Consider the following 9,798-nt stretch of genomic DNA (forward strand, 5'->3'; position numbering starts at 1 on the left):
CATAGCTTGACCACAGGTGTTTTCAATATTCCGCATCTCTGTTGGAATAGAGGAAGACAGACTTCTTCCTTTTTGTTCTTCCGGTCTTATCATCCTTTCACCAGAGTCTTCCTCAAACGGGCTCAAACCCTTAGTCGAATTCGAAACTATAGGTGAGCCTAGCAGTCTGGTGGTAATATTAGACATTGGTGGTGCGGGTGTGGTTGGGACCCCAGGACTCAGACTAACCTCTCCCGATAGTGGTGATACATGCTCCGTATCCTCCACTATAATTGGACTCTCTGGGGTACTATGTTCTGTAATTGAGTAGATACCTTCTAATGTCGTTTGAATAAGGTTAGGTCTGGCTGGGGTTGAGGCATCCTGCCTTACCTTTCCTTTTCTTTTTGTATGCGGCATATTTAGATAACTTTAAAAATTAAACAAGATTAGGGTATCTACTCACTCTTCTGTCGTACATAAACTTATTTGGTTTGGAGAAGGGGGTTAAGATGGAGACTTCGGAACCAGGAAACGTGGCAGCCTTCCAGCCTTCGCCGGCCTAAGCCTGTCCAAGCCGCGCGCCCCTTCGGAGCGCGCGGCTTAGGCTGCGCGCCGTCTGCTACTTCCTTTATAGTAGCAGACGCCCTGCACTGACATCACTCGGCCTCGCTGTGAGTCCTGCCGCTTCAATCCAGCACCGGGTAAGCGGGTTTCGCTGTTCCGGGTCTCAAACAGATGAATAATAGGTCTCAAAGTGCGGCGACAGGTCCCGGTTGCCCCCTCTCTCGACAACCACCGGCTCCCAGGTAAGGAACGTCTGCTACTTCCTTTATAGTAGCAGACGCCCTGCACTGACGTCACTCGTTGGCCTCATTGTGAGTCCTGCCGCTTCAATCCAGCACCGGGTAAGCGGGTTTCGATGTTCCGGGTCTCAAACAGATGAATAATAGGTCTCAAAGTGTGGCGACAGGTCCCGGTTGCCCCCTCTCTCGACAACCACCAGCTCGATTTCCAGATCATTTATAAATATATTGAAAAGTAAGGGTCCCAATACAGATCCCTGAGGCACTCCACTGTCCACTCCCTTCCACTGAGAAAATTGTCCATTTAATCCTACTCTCTGTTTCCTGTCTTTTAGCCAGTTTGCAATCCACGAAATGACATCGCTGCCTATCCCATGACTTTTTACTTTTCCTAGAAGCCTCTCATGAGGAACTTTGTCAAACGCCTTCTGAAAATCCAAGTATACTATATCTACCGGTTCACCTTTATCCACATGTTTATTAACTCCTTCAAAAAAGTGAACCAGATTTGTGAGGCAAGACTTGCCTTGGGTAAAGCCATGCTGACTTTGTTCCATTAAACCATGTCTTTTTATATATTCTGTGATTTTGATGTTTAGAACACTTTCCACTATTTTTCCTGGCACTGAAGTCAGGCTACCGGTCTGTAGTTTCCCGGATCACCCCTGGATGATTTTAATGATAAGTTACAAATTTTTACTAATAGGTCTGAAATTTCATTTTTTAGTTCCTTCAGAACTCTGGGGTGTATACCATCCGGTCCTGGTGATTTACTACTCTTCAGTTTGTCAATCAGGCCTACCACATCTTCTAGGTTCACCGTGATTTGATTCAGTCCATCAGAATCTTTACCCATGAAAACCTTCTCCATTACGGGTACCTCCCCAACATCCTCTTCATTAAACACCGAAGCAAAGAAATCATTTAATCTTTCTGCGATGGCCTTATATTCTCTAAGTGCCCCTTTAACCCCTCGATCATCTAACGGTCCAACTGACTCCCTCACAGGCTTTCTGCTTCGGATATATTTAAAAAAGTTTTTACTGTGAGTTTTTGCCTCTACAGCCAACTTCTTTTCAAATTCTCTCTTAGCCTGTCTTATCAATGTTTTACATTTAACTTGCCAATGTTTATGATTTATCCTATTTTCTTCTGTTGGATCCTTCTTCCAATTTTTGAATGAAGATCTTTTGGCTAAAATATATTCTTTCACCACCCCTTTTAACCATGCCGGTAATCGTTTTGCCTTCTTTCCACCTTTCTTAATGTGTGGAATACATATGGACTGTGCTTCTAGGATGGTATTTTTTAACAATGACCACGCCTCGTGGACATTTTTTACTTTTGTAGCTGCTCCTTTCAGTTTTTTTCTAACAATTTTTCTCATTTTATCAAAGTTTCCCTTTTGGAAGTTTAGCACGAGAGCTGTGGATTTGCACACTGTTCAGTCATTAAATCAAATTTGATCATATTATGATCACTATTGCCAAGCGGCCCCACCACCGTTACCTCTCTCACCAAGTCCTGTACTCCACTGAGAATTAGATCTAAAATTGCTCCCTCTCTCGTCGGTTCCTGAATCAATTGCTCCATAAAGCTATCATTTATTCCATCCAGGAACGTTATCTCTCTAGCGTGACCCGATGATACATTTACCCAGTAAATATTGGGGTAATTGAAGTCTCCCATTATTACTGCACTACCAATTTGGTTAGCTTCCCTAATTTCTCTTAGCATTTCACTGTCTGTCTCACCATCTTGACCAGGTGGACGGTAGTATACCCCTATCACTATAGTCTTCCCTGACACACAAGGGATTTCTACCCATAAAGATTCAATTTTGCATTTAGTCTCATGCAGGATGTTTATCCTGTTGGACTCTATGCCATCCCAGACATAAAGCGCCACACCTCCTCCCGAGTTCTCCTCTCTGTCATTGCGATATAATTTGTACCCCGGTATAGCTCTGTCCCATTGGTTATCCTCGTTCCACCATGTCTCTGAGATGCCAATTAAGTCTATGTCATCATTCACTGCTATACATTCTAATTCTCCCATCTTACTTCTTAGACTTCTGGCATTAGCATACAAACATTTCAAAGTTTGTTTTTTGTTTGTATTATCATTCTGCTTTTTAATTGATAATGATAAGTTTGAATTTTTTAGCTCAGGTGAGTTTTTAGTTACAGGCACTTGGACTGCTTTTCTAATTATTGGAACTTCACTGTCGGGATGCCCTAATTCTAATGCATCATTAGTATCCTTTAAAGATACCTCTCTCCGAACCATGCGCTGCTGAGCAACTGTTGGCTTTCCCCTTTGTTCTAGTTTAAAAGCTGCTCTATCTCCTTTTTAAAGGTTAGCGCCAGCAGTCTGGTTCCACCCTGGTTAAGGTGGAGCCCATCCCTTCGGAAGAGACTCCCCCTTCCCCAAAAGGTTCCCCAGTTCCTAACAAAACTGAATCCCTCTTCCTTGCACCATCGTCTCATCCACGCATTGAGACTCCGGAGCTCTGCCTGCCTCTGGTGACCTGCGCGTGGGAGCATTTCAGAGAATGCTACCCTGGAGGTTCTGGATTTAAGCTTTCTACCTAAGAGCTAAATGTGGCTTCCAGAACCTCCCTCCCACATTTTCCTATGTCATTGGTGCCCACATGTACCACGACAGCTGGCTCCTCCCCAGCACTGTCTAAAATCCTATCTAGGTGACGCGTGAGGTCCGCCACCTTCACACCAGGTAGGCATGTTACCAGGCAATCCTCACGCCCACCAGCCACCCAGCTATCTACATTCCTAATAATCAAATCACCAACTATGACGGCCGACCTAACCCTTCCCTCCTGGGCAGTAGGCCTTGGGGAGATACCCTCAGTGCGAAAGGACAATGCATCACCTGGAGAGCAGGTCCTTGCTACAGGATCCTTTCCTGCTGCACCTGGTTGATAATGATAATGTTCATGAATGTTGGTATATAAAAGTGTTAAATAAATAAATAAATAAATAAATAAATAAATAAATAAATAAACTTAATTCCTGGATGGACAGGCACAGCAATCGAGGTCAAACCCTCATTGAGATGTAAAGCCTACACGGAGAAGCAAAGCATTAGGGGTCAAACTCTCGTAGAGACATAAGGCCTGGACGGACAGGCACCAAATTCGAGGTCAAACCCTTTTAGGGACATAAGGCCTGGACAGACAGGCGCAGAATTTGAGATCAAACCCTCATAGAGACGTAAATGCTGGACAGACAGGCAGAACATTAGAGGATTTCCTTCGTGCAGGTGTGGTTTGATCTGTCACTTCTTCTTGAACTGGTTCACTGCCAGAAGAAAATGGTATCTTTTTCATTTCTGAAAGATAATTTAACAGAGGATACTTTTAGAGTAATAGAGACTGCCATTTGTGAAGCAAGAACTGATCTGGAGATTATTTGTGAATATCCAGAAGTTATTAACTGTACTTATGCACTTCAGCTGATGACAAAGGAACATGAAGAGCTCTCAGAAATAAGAAAATCGCTACTCAAGTCCAAATCTACAATATCAACCTATGATGACTTTGTGGTTTACACATTGCCTCTGTAAACTATGGGAAGACAGAGGATGAACAAGAGTGCAACTATGACCAGTTTTCTATAGTACTAGAAACATTACTGTTGGCACCTAAGAAAGATTTCGGGAACATGGCCCATATTATGAAGGTCAGGAAAACTACTGAACATATGAACTATGCAAGCTCCGAACATCTGAAGTCAGCTATTTAGGTTGTTACATTACAAATGTTGCAAAACAGGAAAATAATATTCTGGAAAGAAACAAATACATGAAACTGAAATTAGAAATACAAGAACAAAACTCAGACAGGCACAGCGTTTCAGGTCAGGCCCTTGTAGTGACGTATTGCCTGGATAGTGGATGGACAGGCACAGTGTTTCAGGTCAGGCCCGTATAGGGTCGTACGGCCTGGACAGTGGACGGACAGGTACAGCATTTCAGGTCAGGCCATTGTAGGGATGTATGGCCTGGACAGTGGACACACAGGCACAGCATTTTATTCATCTTGCCATTTACAGGGAAAATTTGGATACCCAAGCAAATGCAGGTTTATTTTCAAAAACACTAGCATTTCCATCAACTCTGGTGCCAGCCTTGAGCGGTGAGGGCTCATGATATCCCTGTCATTGAAAATACACATTCACTGGGCACACTGGTTGGTGGACATGACAGATATCGCTGATCCACTTGGGCTAGGTGTAGCCAGACAGTGGACTTGTGTGCCCAATATGCCAGCAGATATGTCTGCTGGTGTCTCTTTTGCCTGGGTGGGCTGAGAGACACTCATGCCAACTGCTTTCTCTCTAGCCCATAGCACAAAAGATGAATCTTTATGGGCAACATGCCTTTGGTGTACTGAAGTGAAGGAGAAGGAGTTACTAGCTCTCGCTGACAGAGTGATACTCCAGCTTGGGCTAGCACAACTCTCTGAAGTGCCCGCTGTTTCCTCCTCTGCTTCATGCCTAATCTTTCTCTGCCTATGGCACTCTTGTTCACAGACTTTTAGTAACAGCAGGTTCTTCACAAGTGAGAGGCAATTGGACTGTAGGGAGAGTTTCCCTTTCACATGGGGATCACAGACTGTGGCGAGCATGTATGTGTTTCATCCATCGGTGCTAGACGGCTTCAACCCGTTTATTTATTTTATTTATTTATTTAATATCTTTTAATATACCGATGCTCAAGACCATGTCTTATATCAGTTTACATGGAACTAGGGTAAAAAGAACTGCAAACCAAATGCAAGGAAGATAAAGTTACATTAAACAGGGAGAAAAAACATGGGCTTAGAAAGACAGGAAAGAATATAAACTAAAACAACTGGAGTGACATAAAGTCGTCCTCAAACATAAATTAAGTAACTGGACATACAAATCTTGCTGAATTTCGCTGGAGATTTATCTTAGGCAATTAATAGAAGTTGCATTTCCTGGGAAAGAGGATCAGGGGAGGTAAACTGAGGAGGTGTCAGGTGGGGCAGGAGGCAGGGGGGGGGGGGGGGGAAGGAGAAGGGAGAGGGATTGGCAAGGTGAGAGGGTCAATAATAGATTGATAGAGATTCCATCAGCCGTAGGCTTGGGCGAACAGCCAGGTTTTCAGTTTCTTTCTAAAGGATAGATGGCATTGTTCCTGGCATATCTCGGGGGGAAGAGAGTTCCAATGGAACTCTCTTCCCCCCCGTTTGCCTCACCTTGTTCACGGCTTGTTCCCCCCTTGTTCCCCACCTTGTTCCCCCCGTTTGCCTCACCTTGTTCACGGCTCCTCATGCTTACCTGGGAAAGATGGCTACCACCTCATTTACAAGCCGACCTCTCCTGCGGCCCCAGAATGGCTATGGTGCAGCCTCCCACCATTGTTCCTCCCAGGACCCACGAGGGTGCACGTGCGCATGCAACCCACATCTATGTACCACCATTGGCGTGAACCTCGAGGGCGTTCCCTCATTCTGACGTCACTCCATCTGGGTGTATTACCTTCACTGATTTGCTAGCTTACCGAGTTAGCAAGGACTCAAATTCGTTCCTGTCTACGCTACTTTGCTGCTTCCTTGCTGCCGCTGGAAGCTCTCTCTCTGCCCTTTGGGGTAACTAACTACTTGAGTACCAACTCTACAGGGGCCCTCTGCTTTCTTTCAGGTGCCTTACAGGGAACAGGTTCTTGCTCCTCAAGGGCCTGCTCTCCCTGCCTCGGTTCCTGTACCTTTTACAATTGGAGTCGCATATCCTCAGCAACATCTAGTGAGTACTACTCTCAGTCTATCTCATCCACAGTACTTCCCCACTGGGAGACTTGCTGTGGAACCTTATGACATCAACAAGGAGAGAAGGGCTCCCTCTGCCGAGGTCCCTGAGATTGCAACTACAAGACTGCCTCACTACTGCCACCTCTGGTGGATATCTTCAAGCTGACTAATAAAGTTGTTCCTGTGTTTGTGTATAAGAGTTTAGCCCAGTGCTGTGGCTCCTCACGAGGCTCCTCCCAGTGGGCGTGGTCATCTCCATAGCACTAAAGGATCCACCCAAACACCCATAACCATAACAGTATGTGTGGTCTTCTGTTAAAGGCCTTAATCTCTCTTGCACCTGCTGCAAGAGAGATTAAGGCAAGCCACGACCGGCAAGCCACGACCGGAGCCGGCTGTCATGGCTGCCGGCCACAGCGGACCGCGACTGAGGCCGGGCCAGCGGGTGCGAAAGTAATAGTTACCCGGGACGTCAGTCGGCGTTCGGGGTTCCTGCGGGGCAGGCTGCTCTCCTTCATCTTCCTGCGGCCGCCACCATGTTGTCGGGCTTGCTGGCTCCTCGGGGTTCGGCTCCACCCCCATTGCTTCCCCTAGGGCCCGCGCGCCCGGCTGAAGATGGTTCTTAAAGGAGCCATGACAGGAAGTTGTTATGGCTCCTCCTGAGTCTCCTCCCCTGGCTTCTGGTACTTAAGGCAAGGTCTGAGCATTCAGACCTTGGCTTGGTATTGAGGTTCCTGCCTGAGTTTGCTCCTGTGTTCTCTGTTCCTGATTCTTCGTCCCGCTCTGCTCCCCTGCTCCGTGGATTAATTCTTGGCTTCTGACTTCTGGACTGGTGGGCGTGTCTTCTATGGCGTTGGACCCTTCTCCTGGCTTGATCCTGGTACGGCTTTGGACCGTTCTCCTGCTTAGACCCTGGACTGGATTCGGACCTCGTCTGTGTATCGAACCTCGGACCGGCTTTTGATTCTTCTACGACTCCGTCCTCAGACGGCTACAACCTGCTGGAGGCACCAGCCATCTGGAACCCACGACCTGCAGGAGGCGCCTGCATCCAGACTTTTCTACAGTCTTCAGAGGAGTCGCCTACAGTAGCCGGACCCCTACAGGCTCCTCCTGGGGGGGGGGGGGGGTGCGTGCTTCCAGGGTGAAGCCTTCAGTCAAGTCTCTGCTGTCCAAATGGCCTCACCCTTCGACGGTAGCTGTCTACCTCGAAACAAGGGTCCACTTTCATAACAGAATACCAAGGCCATGGACCCGGCAGAGGCCTCAGCTCGGCAAGCCATTCCAGGACTAGCCCAGAAGGTCATGGAACAACAACGTATACTGGAATCCATGGCATCCTCCTTAGAGCGACTTAACGCGTGTCTGGATTCTATGGCAGCTGCTCAGGCTGTTCCTTCATCAGTGCCAGCTATGATGTTAAGCACCTCCCGAACTGCAGTTCCGCTACCTATCCCTCCACATTATGCAGGGGATCCTCATTTGTGTCAGGGATTCATCGACCAGTGCAGCATGCATTTTCAGCTTCAAGCTTCTTCGTTCCCAGATGACCTCACTAAGATTACTTATATTCTATCCCTCTTGGAAGGGAAAGCCCTGGCATGGGCTTTTCCCTATTAGCGGTGATCAGACCCAGTCCTGCAAGATCTTCAAAAGTTCTTGGAGCTATTCCTCGCTGTTTTTGATGATCCTGGGAAGCAGGTAGTAGCCAGTTCTAAACTTCTGCAACTTCGGCAAGGGAACCGAGCCCTCGCAGATCGAGTTTAGAACACTGGCTTCAGAGCTTCACTGGGAGGAGAATTGTCTGCGCTCCATATATTTGGAAGGTCGGTCATCTAAGATTAAGGATGAGATGGCGGCTCGAGAACTACCAAGGTCTTTGGACACTATTATAGACTTAGTAACTCGAATAGACCGTCGATTGCAAGAAAGAGCTCATGAAGGAGCCAATTCCAGAAGAACCACCTCATGGAACTCTCCTCGTCCAGTACCGACCATCTCATGAACTACACCTTCTTCCGAAGGAATTGTGGAAGAACCCATGCAATTGGGACGTGGACCTCTCTCTCCAGAGGAACGACAAAGATGCCGTCGTGCGGGTCTCTGTATGTATTGTGGAGGAACAGGTCACCTCATAGCCTGTTGCCATATCCATCCAGGAAACTCCAAAGCCTAGGCTCTGGCAGGGGAGTAACCCTAGGCATTACCTTTCCATCTCCCCCACTCACTCTACGGATATCTTTGGAACTGAAGGACCTTCAATTTTCTACCGTGGCTTTAGTAGACTCCGGGGCAGGAGGGAGTTTCATCCTTCAAGATATCATGGAAAGACTCCATATCCCCCTTTGACCTTCCCCCAGGCCATTGATCATATCCTCTATCCATGGAGAACCTCTACCGGGAAGGATAACCCATCAAACTGTTCCTCTGGTGTGTCGCATCGCTCCAAGCATTCTGAACAAATTTCATTTTATGTCATCCAGAGAGCCATACATCCCGTGGTGTTGAGTATCCCTGGTTACAACATCATAACCCTCAGTTTGACTGGATGACCTTAAAATGTCTTCAATGGGGATCCATTTGTCAAGAAACCTGTCTATGAGGAATCATGCCAACCGACAGCTATGTCTGCACCGCACTGCTTGAAGGTTTGCCCGCACAGTATAGTCAATTCGCAGATGTTTTTTCTAAAAATAACCCCGCAGATACCTTGCCTCCGCATTGAGAGTTCGACTGTGCCATTAATTTGGTTCCAGGGGCTTCACCTCCCTGAGGTAAGGTCTACGCATTATCCGTCTCAGAGACTCAAGCTATGACTAAATACATTCAAGAAAATCTACAGAAGGGGTTCATTCGACGCTCTACTTCTCCAGCCAGAGCTGGTTTCTTCTTCGTGGGAAAAAAGGATGGGACCCTGCGTCCATATATTGACTTTTGTGGACTCAATGCAATCACCATCAAAGACCACTACCCATTGCCTCTTATCGCTGAACTTTTTGATCATTTACAGGGGGCCTAGATATTTTCCAAATTGGATATCCGAGGAGCCTACAATTTAATCAGAATTTGCGAAGGTGATGAAGGGAAAACGGCTTTTAATACTAGAGATGGACATTACGAATATCTCGTGATGCCATTTGGATTAACCAATGCCCCTGCAGTGTTTCAACATTTTATTAATGAAATATTTCTAGTAGGGATGTGAATCGTTTTTCA

This window comes from Rhinatrema bivittatum, chromosome 1 (assembly GCF_901001135.1).
Source record: "Rhinatrema bivittatum chromosome 1, aRhiBiv1.1, whole genome shotgun sequence".
In the NCBI taxonomy this organism is placed as follows: Eukaryota; Metazoa; Chordata; class Amphibia; order Gymnophiona; family Rhinatrematidae; genus Rhinatrema; species Rhinatrema bivittatum.